Source organism: Condylura cristata, unplaced genomic scaffold, assembly GCF_000260355.1.
Source record: "Condylura cristata isolate star-nosed mole 26May11 unplaced genomic scaffold, ConCri1.0 scaffold00023, whole genome shotgun sequence".
Classification (NCBI taxonomy): Eukaryota; Metazoa; Chordata; class Mammalia; order Eulipotyphla; family Talpidae; genus Condylura; species Condylura cristata.
The window spans coordinates 7,552,559-7,564,620 of NW_004567124.1; positions in this window are offsets into that span (position 1 = coordinate 7,552,559).

Here is a 12,062-nt window from a genome sequence, read left to right on the forward strand (position 1 = left end):
TGGTGATGGGAAACCCGTGGGGATTACAATTGAGATGAAAAAAAAATGTGCAAAATGATGTAAAAATAAACTTTAAAAAAAAAAAAAAAGAAAATGCCACTCCACCACTGTAGCACCTGCCCAATGTGAACATCTTGAAAGTGAATTTCTTTCTTAATGAAAGGTTCCATAAGAAAACAAACTTAGGGGTCTCCCTTGGCAGTATAAGGGTTTGTTAAAACCCAACACCATGAAGCTATCAGCAGTCACTGCAGCATGAGTTCAATCCCCAGCCAGGGAGGTGACCCACATGGTGCAGACCGCTCCTGTCTTACCTGCTGTCTCCCCTCCCCAACACACAACCTATCAGCAGTGTATTTCAATCTGTCTATTCTGCTCCCCACTGTCTCTGGTGAATCATCTCACCTTCCCCCCCCGCCCCCCGGCTTCTGGCCTACACCCCAGCTCTTGTATGCGTAAATAAGTAAGTATATTTTTTAAAGATTTTATCTATTTATGCATACAGAAATGGGGGTACAGGCCAGAGGTGCAGAGGCACCAAGAGGATTCATCAGAGACCGAGTGGGGAGCAGAACAAGCAGACTGACAAAGTACAGTTCTGAGGGGAGCAGCGGAGGAGACAGGAGAGATCTAGCTGTGCCATGTGGATCACCTCCTGGCAGGGATGGAACTTGCACTGAAGCAGCCAAGGCTCAGCTTCACTTAGCAGTACAGCACTCTAATTTGCTGCGCCATCAGGGAGGGCCTAAAATAAATCTTTAAAGAAAAAAAGGGGACCCTCTCCGGTTGCCACAGTGAGATGGAGTGCAGTGTGAGTTCAATCGCCCGCCCTGGAGGTGATCCACATGGCCTGGCAGACCTCTCCTGACCCACTTGCTGCTCCCTTCAATCTGTCTCTTATCCTCCCCTGGTGGATTCTTGCATGGCCCCCCCCCCCCCCGTACCTCTGGTCTCTATCACAGTTCTATATGCATAAATAAATAAAATCTTTTTTTAAAAAAGAAAAAAAGGGAAGAACATCTCAACCTACTAAATAAGACATCCTCAGGCTACTAAACTAGGTACTAAGACTTTCAGTATATAGCTATATAAGCTGAGAGGAAGTAAAAAACCGTAAATCTGAAAATTCTACTTCTTAAGCTGGTAACAGGAGGCACACTCTTTGAAAGCTTATCCTTAAAAAGCTACCCCAAGGCCTACCCTGGTGGTGCAGTGGGTTAAAGCACAGCACTAAGAAGCTAAAGACACTTCAGCATGAGTTCGATCCTGCTCCAGTGGTGATCCACAGCGCAGCAGACCTCTCCTGACCTGCATGCAGGTCCCCTTGGCATTGTACTTCCTTGATCTGCCTGTTCTGCTCCCCACTCTGTCTCTAGTGAATCCTCTCACCGCCCCTGCACCTCTGGCTGTACCCCAGTTCTGTAGGCATAAATAAATAAATCTTTAAAAAAAGAAAAAAGGCCCTCCCTGGTGGCGCAGCACAAAGAAGCTTAAGCCACTTCCGCATGAGTTTGATCCCCATGAGTTTGATCCCCGCCTGCCCCGAGGAGATCCACATGGCGAGGCAGGCCTCTCTTGACCCCCCTGCTGCTCCCATCAGCAGTGGGCTTCGTCCATCTGCATGTTCTGCTCTCCACTCTGTCCTGGTGAATCCTCTCACCCTCCGCATCTCTGGCCTGTACCCCAGTTCTGTACAAATAAATCTTTAAAAAAAAAAAAGCTACCCAAAGTTGCTGAGGCCTCAACTAGAATGATGATCATAATAATGGGCTTTTTAGTAAAAAACTCTTGAGACCTTACCCATTATAGTCACTCCACACAGCCAAAAGCCAGCTCAGAAGAAGGGTAAATCCCAACCCTCAGGAAAACAGCTACAGGACGGACTCCAGTTCTACCCCTGGTGTCTTCCAGACATGACTGAGTACAATTTTCACCATGATTAACTTCCAGGAATGCCACCAGAGAAACAGCCAGGAAAAAAGAACATGAGTAGCTATTTCCCACTCAATGTCAGCTGGACTCTTTGAAACTATTGCAGACACTGCCTCTTTCTCTCTGCTGGGCAGAATAATATTCAGCAAATTCGGGGGAGTGCTGGAGTCCCTAACAATCCAGTAATACAGTCGTACCATATTTTGCATAGATGCTTACTTTGATCATCTTACTTGAAGCTTCAACTTCCCACTAATCCCCTTCTTCCACTGCTATATTTTCCCTTCACAGCATTTATCTATACTTATGATTATTTCTATCTCCGTTAGTTAAGAGATCCATGAAGTTGGCAGGGGTGGGGAAGGAATTGGTCTGTTTTAATCGCTGATAGATTTAAGCAGTAAAAATAATACTTTATATACAGTAGAAATCCAATAAATATTTATGAAAGGAAAAGAAATTAAGAAAAACTAAAAAGATATGCCAAAAATTGATAATACCCAAAGTGTCCAGCAAGGCCTATAGTCTTCTAACAGAACCTGTCTGGTCTCCAACTGACCTACATTACTTCCACCCACTCTTTATGACCCTTCCTTCTCCCCCAAGTCTTCCATCAACTAGGAAATACTGAAGCACAGCTTTGCTCCAGGCTGTAAAGTAATGTAAGTAAATGAATGCTTGTCCTTGAGTATGAAGGTTTTTACTGTCTGTCTGTTCCAAGCTTATTCAGTTTGTGATAAAATGCATAAAATGGAAGTTACCTTAGCATAAAAGGAGAACTGAAGAAGAAAAAAAATCACAAGAAGTTTTACCTTCAAAAATCAAAATTCTCCCTGGTGGCCTAGGGGTTAAGCCTCAGTGCTAGCACTGCCAATGACTGAGATCGATCCCAGGCCAGGAAGCTAGCCCACATATGGCACAGAGACATCTTCTGTCTCGCCACTTCTCCCTTTAGCAGTGTATTTCGACAGAGCTCCCTGTTCTGCTCCCCACTCTGGCTCTACTGGTGCAACAGGTTAAGGCACAGCACTGTGAAGCTAGCCACAACCACTTAAGTTGGAGTTCGATCCCCAATGTAGCCTGGAGATGACCCACATGGCACAGCAGACTTCTCCTGTCTGGGCCCCTGCTCCCCTCAGCAGTGTACTTTGTCAGTCTGCCTATTCTGCTCCCCACTCTGTCTCTGGTGAATCATCTCACCTCACCTCTGGCCTGTACCACAGTTCTATATGCATAAATAAATAAATAAATCTTAAAACACACACACACACGCACAATGGCGCCCTTCTAAACAAAATCAAATTCCAGTCCAATTCAACAAACATTAACTAAGGGTAAGTTATATACAAAGCAAAAGGTTAAAAGCAATGGATAGTAGGGTACACATATATATATGTATACAAAAAATATATACACAATTATGATAAATGTCAGAAAAATATACATATACACAAACAATGTTGTGACTCAGATCCCAGCAAAGGGTTGGAGAGCTATAGGAGTATCTCAGTTCTAGAGATAGGAGTGAGAAGAGGAAAATAAAGAAGAGCTTCAGAAAGTGGAAATTTTTGCTAGGTTAAAAGAAGGGTTGGATTTGGAGTTGAATGTCTTGGGTCAGGAAGAGAAGGATATTCCAACAAAAAAGAAAAAAATGCTGAGACTGAAAAAGGCAGAATAAATTGAAGCAACAGTTGTAAAAAGGGCAAGACATAAATGAAATTAAGATTGGTCAAGATAAAGAATATCTTTAAGTTCTAGCCTATGTTGCAGTAAAGAGCAATGAAAGGTTCTTCAGCAAAGAGATATGAGGGGCCTCCCTGGTAGCATTAAGGGCTAAAGCGCAGCACTACAGAGCTGTCAGCAGCCACCACAGAAGCAAGGGTTCAATCCCCATAAAGGAGCTAACCTACAAGACACGGCAGACCGCACCTGTTTCACACACTGCTCCCCTCAGCAATGTACTTTATCAATCTGCCTGTTCTGCTCCCCACTCTGTCTCTGATGAATCCTCTCACACACACCCCCAACATTTCTGGCCTGTACCACAGTTCTTGTATGCTGATGGCACAGGAGTTAAGTCTCAGTGCTTTTTTATCACCAGCCACTGCAGCATGAGTTCAATCCCCCTCCAAGGAACTAATCCACATGGTACAATAGACCTCTCCATCTCATCTACTGATCCCCTCAGTAGTGTATTTCAGTAGAACCACCTGTTCTGTCCCCACTCTGTCTCTGGTGAATCCTCTCATTCCTCACAACTCTGGCCTACATCCCAGTTCTTATATGCATAAATAAACAAAAATCTTAAAAAAAAAAAAGAGACGATCAGACTACATTATAAAGTCTATACTAGATTTTATGTTTTTATTACATACTTTTCTAGAATAAAATTATTTCCTTTCAGAGTACTTCAATTCATAATCATACATTTATTACATACTAGTGTCCTTCCCCACTAGATTATACGACCAAAAGGAGAAGAATGTCAATAAACATCAATGAAACAAAAAAATAAAATTGTAACATTGCAGTAGTCCAGTATGGAATATAGAAAGAGGCATTAACCATCAGGATATTGCAATAACAGATGAAGTCTTGAATCAGATCAAAAATGTGAAGCTACAATCGTAAGATATACAGAGTAGTTCATAGTTACTGAATGATCAGATGACATGTTCAGGAAGAAAAAAGAAACATGAGTCTAAAGTTTTGAACCACAGCAACTGTATTTACAAAAGATTAGGCAGCTTTCAGAAATGGACAGGAGTTACAGTGGAACACAGATGCCAAGTTCAAAGTTCTCCCCTCTCCACATACCCTATAAATTTCCTAATTCTAATTTCCCTTCCTATTGTTTCATTTCTAATACCATTCTTTTAAGACTACTATAGAAGCATCAGTTCCAAAATATACTGTTGAATTTTACACCAAGCTTCAGAATTTATAACTGAAGTTTACAAAATATATTTTTGAACATCCACTTCTCACATGAATGAGAAAGTTGGTCCCAACCAAATTCAAAGTGCTCAAAAGAATGTTACAAGCAGCATACCAAAAGCCTACAGGCTACTCTTAATACCTAAAAAAGAGGAGACAACACTGCTTTCTTCTACAAATCCTGAACAACAGCCCAACAAACTACAAGTACCAGCATGCATGTGTTAACAGCATGCAATGTGGCGTAACTGTCAAGATCTGTATTCCATCCATGGTGTGGCTGCTTCCCAAGCATGGCACCTCCTCAAGTGTGGCACCTCCTCTGGACAATATCCAAGTCAATGCCCTATGCTTCAGTTCACATCCTCTCTCTCTCTCTCTCTCTCTCACACACACACACACACAATTATGTACAAAAAAATTGTACATATAAAAGAATTTGTACAATAAATTTTTCTAAAATCTCATATTCAAGTGGAGTACTTCCAAAATAACCTTTATACTACCTGAGAATAAATAAAGTGCTACAGATGGTCAGGAATAAAGCAAAACATGCCCAGGACTTTGAGTCCAAAAAAAACAATAGTTCTGCTCACCAAATTTTATATTAGATTTGGGTGTTTAAGTACAAATTTCAAAACAGTGAATGCTGTTTCTAATGTTTAAAGGTATTTGAAACATGAGGCTTTGCTATATTAACAAAAAGAAGACTAAATGATCATCATCTTCGTAACATTCAAATAGCCGCTAATGGAAGTCCCAAGTGAAAAATAACAGGGAAATGTTGATAAAAATCCTAACTTGGGCCCTCCCTGGTGGCGCAGCGGGTTAAAGCACTCCACTAAGAAGCTAAAGCCACTTCCACTTGAGTTCGATTCCCGCCTGCCCCGGAGGAGATCCACATGGTGTGGCAGACCTCTCCTGACCTACCCGCTGCTCCACTCAGCAGTGTACTTCGTTGATCTGCCTGTTCTGCTCCCCAATCTGTCTCTGGTGAATCCTCTCACCCTCCGCATCTCTGGCCTTTATCCCAGTTCTATATGAATAAATAAATAAATCTTTAAAAAAAATCCTAACTTGGGGGATTCACAATTTGTTTTTACAAATTTACAATTTTATTCCCACAAATTGCTTGAAAGCAAAGCTTTTGTAATTTAGTATCAATTTCAAAGCTTTGACAGTCACCCACCGATTTTCGATTTTAATTTTGTCCTTTTATTAGAGAGTATTTCAGATATTCCCCCGTTAAGTCATAATTCACCAAATAAAAATTTTATTTCCCAAACAAAACACAGTAGGCAACTCACATTTAATACCAAGGAGCTACTTCACAGCAGGGTTTTCAGTGACTGTCCCAAAACCGAAAACTGCTCACCCTACTTCCAGCCCCAGTTGATTCAAAGATTTGACATGTAAGTGATTTAAAAATTTTAGATCCCTAACTAACTGCACAAAATTATTTCTTATTAATATTTGGCAAATCCTTCCAGGTGTGACTGCCTTCGTATAAATTTTCCTTTCAGAAGCTTTCTAATTCCATTCCTATGGCTTGAGCAGACTTAAAAAGAAACATTGACAAGCTGATGAACCTGCAGAGTGAAAAGTACAAGATACTCCAAAAGAAAATGGTCTAGTAAAAAAAGCACAGCATAAGCTTACAAACACATCAAAGAAGAGTGAGAGTCAAGCCCCAGGGAACTACGGCTGTACTCATTACCCCTACTGAATACTGTCTATACTTTTCACACAGTAAAAACAAAACAAAACAAAACAAAAAACCCTCACTTTTGTCAACCATTTTTGTCCTGTTTTTCCATCACATTCTTGATGTCATAAAGTGCCACAGCAAAATGGAACCTCTGAGATGAGCTTGTCTAATGTACTCATTTTATAGATAAGTGAAAACAGGAATAGCCAGCACAAAGTCTCACAGCCAGTGAGTGATCAGAACCCCTATTTTATGACTCCCAATTCTATGCTTTTTTCCCTCTACACCCTGAAAAGCCACATTAGCAAGGAAAATATACAACACTACAAATTCAGACAATAACTTAAGTATAACTAAACCACACAAAAATACAATTCATCCACATAAAGAGAACAAAGGGTTAGAACAGGAAGTACCCAAATCAAACTGAAAGAAACAGTATTTGTTCATACAACATACAGGTTTCTTAAAGGCACAACTTTGCACATATTTCCCAAGCCATTTTATTAATTACCACTTGCTCAGACACATGTATAGGATACATGAACCTCCTTAAAAGGATGCCACAATGACCCTTGCGGCAAATGTTGAAAATGGTTGCTTCTGACAAGTAAACTGATGGTATAAAAAGCTGTGTTACCAACCAAGAAGAAAGGCATGAAGCTGAAGGAGAAGACGTTATTACTAGGAAAAAAGTAATGAAGTAAGAATAAAAATCCAAGAGAGAAAGTTGGCCAGTCTCTAGTGACCACAGAGCATAATAAGAAAGCAGTTTCAGAGCTTGCCTGGCATCAGAAAGCTCTCACCTGCAAAAGAAAAGAAAAAGTGCTCAGAGAGACAAGACAAAGGTCTTAGGTTTGCCCCTGAGTGATGGACTAGATATGACCTAATGGTATTTGCCATCCCTCATTTCTAGGACTGTGATCCAAGAACAAACAGCAAAAGAACCATGAAAAATCAGCTCTGTTGGATCTGGAGTTCTGCCTTGACAAGATATAAAGCTCATTCATAGATCTGACTGTGCTCATGAGACTGCAGTTCAACTCCTGCTGCTAGAGCAAGGGGAGGGGGAAGGAAGATAGAAAGGGGTGAATGAGGAGGTGGAAGATCTGGGTTGTGACTATAATAGCTACAGTAATTAGAGTGTTTCCAAGCTGCTAGAGAAGTCTTCAGAGCAGAGAAGCAGGATGAGAGATGGGGGAGGGGAAAAGCAAGAGGAAGCAAACTACTGAGAAAGCTAAGTATATGGTAGTTTGTGAACAGTTAAACTGTGATGGCTTCATACGGGGAAAGAAGTAAATATTCTTTCCTAGAAGTATTATACAAAACTTGCTATCACTGGGTTTCTACTTAAACCTATAAACTAGGTTTAAGCAGACCATTGAAAATTCCCTATCTATACAGTGGTCTGCAGGCTCTGATTCAGAACCTCAGTGTCCTCTCTCATTCTGATAAGTTGGTGCCTTCACTCTACCTGGATTCAGGTGAAAAGGGGTTTCTGAACTTTAAAATAGTTGTTTATTTCCTTTCAATCAACTGTTAATAAATACCCTATGAATTCAATTAGATTGTGATTGTGTGTGCAAGGTTCACATGCAGCACACAGTCAGCTGGCTGAATACACAAAATAAGTAACTCGAGGGCTCTAAAAATGTCAGAAAATAAACACTATGTGACTTGCTTACACTCAGTGGCACTGTCTACTGGCCTGAACATGTGAAAGCAAAGTAAAATAATGAGAAGATGATAATGTATAAGAAAAACCTAGAAATTTCGTAATAGACATTCCTTCTCCAAGTTGTAGGAAATTCTATACTTACTTTTAATATAAACATTTAGTTGTGCGATATATCTCCTTAACATGATTTGGCTCTCTGGTAGTGCTCTGACTCTAACAAGTGTTAATCTGAATGCCAGGAAAAAAGCTATAAAGGTGCTGGGAGAAATTAACAATAGAATAAGACAAACAACTAAAGAGATACAAACTTCATGTGAAGAATTAAAATTAAAATATGCAAATGTTGAGGTAGGCATGCCAGGTAGACTTAAACACAAAAAGTCAATTGCATCCTCTGCATAAAACCTGCTGGGTATCCTCCAAATGGGTTGAATCTTTTTCACCACACCAAAGAATTTTCTCCTTCCCATTTCCCCCTAATAAACAAGTACTAGAAACACTGAATTACCACTATTTCCTACCCACTCATTGGGCATACAGCCAGAAATCACAGAAATACAATGAGGCCATCTAGGACCATGTCTAAGGCATACTACTTAAAAGAAACAAATAATTTCTTTTCTCCATTCTATAATGGTCTCACTAACAAACCAGCATCAGGCATTAAGAAATGTGAAACAAAGAGCAATTTCACACATATGAACTAAACCTAAACGACGGAAGACCAAGTATTTTCTTGTCACTGTGGCATGTGATTCTTTAACCACCTGCTCAATAATCCCTCTTCAGCTGCACAGCTGCTGCCAATTCCACATGCCCAGCTAGGCAGGTGCTTTGGTGAATTACCTGTTCCCTAGTGAAAAGAGTCCTTCACTGACACTCAGAGCCCAGAACCTGCCAATCAGCAACACCTATCTTCATTTTGTTTGTCATGTCAACTGTTATAAGTGGAATCATAAAGGCATATTTAACACACTATATGATTTTGTGTGTTGTTGGTTTTTCTTTTTAAGGAAAAAAAATTTTTTTAAATCAACTATTAGTGAGAATTCAGCTGCTGAAAAAGAAAACTGCCACACCTCATAAGGCTGCCCTATCTCAGGGTGGCCCCATCTGCCTGGCAAGTATTCTCATCTATGATGGAGCATTCACAAGGGAAATAACAATCGCTTAGCTACCTTTGGAGCAGTAGAAGGTGCTATGGTACTTGGCAGTAATGCAAGTGAACAAAATGAGAACTTTTGGAGATCACACACATCATTCTTGTACCTTAGTCTCCCAATAGCTGAGCCCAGGCAATAGTGTTCTGAGTCACATAAGGAGTGGCACTTCCACTTGACAGAGCAATCAGTAAACTCCTCAACAAATTATCCTGTTCTAGTCATTTAGTTGCTATATGCTAATTGCAACATAATTACTACCAGGAGCCAAAATTATGCTTCCATATACTCACAGAAAATAAGCACTAATCTGTCCAGCTATCTAGATCTCTCACAAGAAAACATTTTCTACCAAAAAGCTGAGGGTGGAGGTGAGGGTGGAATCCAAAGTGCTCTCTGAAAGGTGTTCACAATCAGAAGACTCCTAAGACTCAATGTGGCAAGGGCCCAACTGTAAAACCACTTCACTGTCACCTGACAGCATTCAGAAATGCTTTGGAGTCAGTTTAGAAGGGTTCACTCAAGAGAAAATGGCAATAGTCTGAAGACAGACAACACCTCTAGTAAGGCCTTAAGACTGTTCTGTCACCAGAAAACATAAAAGTCAAAACAACCTACTCCCTTCCTAACAAAGTCCAATATCTAAATTACAACCCATCATTTTAGCAAACTCGAAACAGAGAAGAGGCTGGCAACCTACTCACACTCAACACCTTTACCACAACCAATGGCTACAGTTCCTATTCACAATACTTTATAAGATATGGGTGGCTATGGGAACAGTGTATTGCAACAATTGCTCTTTCACAATGAATTTGATTTTAATCTCTTTTGAAAGTTTTCTTTAATGTCCTAAATGGAAACCCCATTTCTTGCCTCAACTAATTTTGATCCAACCAACAATGCCCAGTATTATCTGGACACTTCTATCTGAAACACACACACACACACACACAGAGTTCCTTTCTAGCTTATTCTCATCCCTGTCTCATTAATAATCCCCAAGCCCTCAAATGATTTCTTAAATGTTCACCTCTTTGGCAAATTGCTCCCTTATACAGAGGCAGATGTGTACTTTCTGCACAATAAGCAAGGTATCTCCTTTCACCAGAAGTAAAGATTAAAAGGAAAGTTGTTTTTTTGCTTTTCCATAGTCCATGTACAGATAGGCATATTCCGTGGCTTTCCTTCCGGTTGTGCAATTAATACTGACCAGGAAGTGACCATTAAGGTCTAGGACCTTAATTCCCTGTGATAACCCTGCACAGGTTTTCAGCAGTAACCCTAAACAAAAATCACTGTATGAGTGCCCCATCTCTATGAAATAATTAAATATGATGGTTCAAACAAGAGCAGAAACCTCCCCTTGGAGTCTTCCTTCCTTCAAGTCTGACACAAACATCAGGGCTGAGCTCAGACACTATTCCTCCACAACTTAGCACAGGCTAGCAAAAGAAGCAGGCACAACATGGCTGGCATCCCCTATTCTTCTGAAAAATGTGTGCCAATGAGCTCTGCATTGTTCCTCACTCAAAAAGAAGAGCCTTTCTGTCTGGCCTCCTCCAATGGCAATCCACAGTCTGGAAAAGGAAGAAAATGGCACTGAGGAGCCTGGGAGATGGAGCATATCCAAAGCTCTCAGACAAGACTTGAACCTATGACCTTCACTGTGTACACAATAGGCGGGTGAGAGGGACCGGTTTTATCTCTGCAGCAGCAGTTCTCAGCCCTGGGGTAGCACTCCCGATAAAATGACATGACTATTGTGTGTGGCAGCAGAACAGTCATCTCCTCACAACAGCCTAAACCAGCACTCCCTCCCCCAAGACAAAGCAGCAGGGGTGAAATTAACTCAAGGCTACAGAGCAAAGCCTAACACAGAAAAGAGAGGCCTGTAGGGGATTGGGGACTCTCCTCAACCCCTGGGGCTCTGGACACATGGCTGGGAACAGACAGGCTTTCTCCCCCATCTTTCCTGCTCTCGTTTAGGTAGGGAGCTGTTTCTCAGAGAATGTAATCATCTGTGATTTGTTCTGAAATATTCCCCCTGAAGGGCTCTGCTCTCTCCACCCTGTGTGAGCCTAATTCCTAGAAGCTGAAATGACTGTTTGCTGCTGCCTGTTTCACAAACACACATTAATTGGTCAGATGTGTCTCCTCCTCCTCAACCCCAGAGGGAGGAAGGAGAATCTGAGCAAAGCACAGAGATGATCCAACCGTAATTACACATAAAGGGAAAAGAGGGCAGCGTGGGTTTTCCAAACAGGACAGGGTCACCAACCCTCCCGGGGTACAAGGTTAGCAGTTAAGGGCCAGGCTTCGGGATCCCTCCATCTTGAAGAAAAGGACAGGAGTAAATGTGACCTGAAGACTGAAGGCGCACACACCCACAACCTACTTACTGCACGCTCCCAGCCACCCTGCTCCCCCCTCCCGGGCCGCGCACACGTCCTGCTCCCAACCCTTCGCTCGGAACCCCCCCTAACTCCCTAACTAGCCCCAGTCTCCCTAGGCCCCCTCAAGATACCCAGACTCGGCTCTGAAACTCTCTGGCCTGTCCCCACAACCTCGCCAGACCCTAATCCCTTCTCGGGCGCCCCTACCCTCAGCCTGAACCGGCCCGGCCACGCTTTGAACTTCACCCCGC